Source organism: Callorhinchus milii, unplaced genomic scaffold (assembly GCF_018977255.1).
Source record: "Callorhinchus milii isolate IMCB2004 unplaced genomic scaffold, IMCB_Cmil_1.0 Scaffold3, whole genome shotgun sequence".
In the NCBI taxonomy this organism is placed as follows: domain Eukaryota; kingdom Metazoa; phylum Chordata; class Chondrichthyes; order Chimaeriformes; family Callorhinchidae; genus Callorhinchus; species Callorhinchus milii.
The window spans coordinates 36,211,272-36,214,218 of record NW_024704744.1 but is presented as its reverse complement, the minus strand read 5'-3'; the positions used below and the strand labels follow the sequence as shown (position 1 = coordinate 36,214,218).

General features: G+C 37.0%; 1 non-coding gene across 1 annotated transcript; it reads right to left on the bottom strand.

Annotated features, from left to right (window-relative positions):
* Window positions 1–2,568: 2,568 nt before the first annotated feature.
* trnag-ccc lies at window positions 2,569–2,640 on the bottom strand. The gene has a single exon. It is a non-coding gene; the product is annotated as a tRNA-Gly (tRNA).
* Window positions 2,641–2,947: the final 307 nt, after the last annotated feature.

Below are 2,947 nucleotides of genomic sequence, written 5' to 3'. Positions count from 1 at the left end.
GTTTTGGGTATGTATGAATGTGAAGATACCAGGCCCACAATTTACTTGTGTCACACAGACAGGTAATCTTGCATGGAGATACACAATGAATTGCTTTGTTTATACGTTTTTAAAGTTTAGAGCTGGAGTTAGAGAAAACGAAAATGATGAAGAATGTAATGGTGGGGGGAGGGGGGGGTGTGGGTGGTAGGATGAGTGGAGAGTCATGTGAACTATAAACACTAGTTATGTCAAACGGCTTGTTTCAGTGCTGTAATGTTCTTTTGTATTGGGGAGGACAAGTTTTCAGGGCTATGGGGAGAGAGTGAGGGAGTGGGATTGATTTGGATAATTCTTTTTGAAAAGCTGGCACAGACACGATGGGCCAAATGATCTCCTTCTATGCTGTATAATTCTATGATTCTATGATTTCTCAGGTAGTGCAGCACTTGTTACAGGCAGTACCAAAAGTAAATTAAATTCCAAATGAAAAATGGTCTATTACTCTTGACATACATTTTGAAACATGTGTCCATCTGTAAGTTGTATTTTATAATATAATAATAATCCTTACATTTGCTATAGTGCCTTATCACGTTTTCAAGATGTCTCAAAGAGGTTAACAGAATATACTGTAAAGTGATTTGACTATATATTTTGTGGACAAAAAATAGCTAAATTAAAATTTTCAAAATAGCTCATTAAAAATGATCACTCTGATCAATATATTCAAGATGAATAATAATAATAAATAATAATCCTTGCATTTGATATAACGCTTTTGACGTCTTCTCGAAGTCTCAAAGTGCTTCACAGAATAGATTGTAAAGTGAATTGACCGTATATTTGTGGGTAAAACGCGGCAGCCAATTGCGCACAGCAGTGTCCCACAAACAGTCGTGGATTGAAAAGGACCAATTTATTATTGTTTTGTTTTGGAAGGATTATTATTAGGTGTGTGGAGTAAGGAAACTTGCCCAAGGTTTCGCCCTGCCTGGAATTGAACCCGGGTGTCTCGCTTGCAAGGCCAGTGCTCTAACTGCTGAGCTACAGGTCTCCTGTAATAAATACCCGTTGCTTTGCTCGGAATAGCCATCCAGCTTGTGCACATGGCCTCAAAGTAAAAGTAGAATTATCAATAGTCTGCCTATCATCTGCCAGCTTTTAATAACCTCTATTGTTGGTGTCTTCCTATTTTAATTCATTTGCCAATAAGTTTAGTTTGCAGCAATGAAAATCAAACTTTTTTGTACAGTTGGGTCAACACAGAACTGAATATGGTAATTACTATTGCCATTGAGGCTTAATACAAATTCCCCAAAATGGTTGTAATAGTACTTTTGTACCTTTTATTAATTTAAATTATTTGTTTATGGGGTACTTATTGACAAGAATGTGTTTACTGTATCCTCGCAAATTCCCCGCAGATTTGACTGAACTTGCCTGCATTTTTTTATTACAGGTTATAATCCTGGACTCCCAGAGAGCCATTGGACCTTTAAGCTTATGGACACAAAGCAAATGCACTGAGCAGCATATTCATTTGCACAATGATGAGCCAAGGACCCCATTGCAGTAACAGTTATTTTACATGGCATTATGTACTAAGTAGATTTATATCCACTAGGGACTATCTTTCTGAATTGCAACCTCTGAATACAGGACTAAATTTCCTTTCTAATTGGTGAACTGCATACATATTTAACTCACAAAGGAACATTTTATACTGTACAAAATTGCAACATCATTCAATGCATTATCATATGCTGTAATAGTTTTAATTATGGCCATTTCCATATACAGTACAATACTGACAGGGCCCTATTTACCTGATGTATTATAAAGTATCCTGTCACATTATTCATTAGAATGAGAATTTTTTTGAAAAATGTAATGCATTACATAATCTTGCATACAGAGGTCTCCCATTTATTAGGAATATTGTCACTTTGTTTTATGTTGTATCATATCAAATTATATTTTGTGTAATTACATGACATAATCCTATTTTGCCACTAATGTGAAAACAATTCATAGTCGACGCAATGCTATTCTTCATTAATATGTTAACAGCCTTGTCCCTTCTTTCCCAAACCATTATTGTAATGCAGGTTCTGTCACATGGACACGTGCATTGCAAAGCTTTAAAGGGACAGCTACCTCCCTATGTTTTTTATTTCTTCCTTCTCAGATTAGGTATCAGCTTGGCTCAAATGATATCACTCTTGCCTCTGATTCAGAAACCTCATGTCAGGACTTTGAACTCACAGTCTGGGCTGACACTCCAGTGCATTGCTGGGAGGGGTGGCACTGCATCGTGGGTGGTATTGTCCATTGAATGAGATGTAAATAATAATAATAATCCTCACATTTGATATAGCGCCTTACCACGTCTTCTAGACATCTCAAAGCGCTTCACAGAATAAACTGTAAAGTGAATTGACTGTATATTTGTGGGCGGAACGCGGCAGCCAGTTGTGCGCAGCAGTGTCCCACAAATAGTCGTGGATTGAGGTGACCAATTTTATTGTTTTTTTTTCTCGAGGGATTATTATCAGGTTTGTGGAGTAAGGAAACCTGCCCAAGGTTTCACCCTGCCGGGAATCGAACCCAGGTCTCTCACTTGGGAGGTGAGTACTCCAACCACTGAGCTACAGGACTCTAGTCAAAGTGAATTGACTGTATTTTGTGGGCGTCATTTGCAGTAAATTCTGTGAAGCGCTTTGAAACATGCTCTTGGCATGAAAGGAGTTATATCAAATACAAGGATTATCATTATTATTATTACTATTAGTCCCAACTCCCCCCTTCCCTCACAATTTCCTGTTAGATACGCTTTAAGTGTTAACTTGGGATTGGAATTTTGCTTTAACTACAAATTCTTCAAATGTCTAACTGCTCAATCATTGTATGTGAATAATTGTAATTATAGTCTTATCTTAATATTTTAATTATTTTCCCCATTACT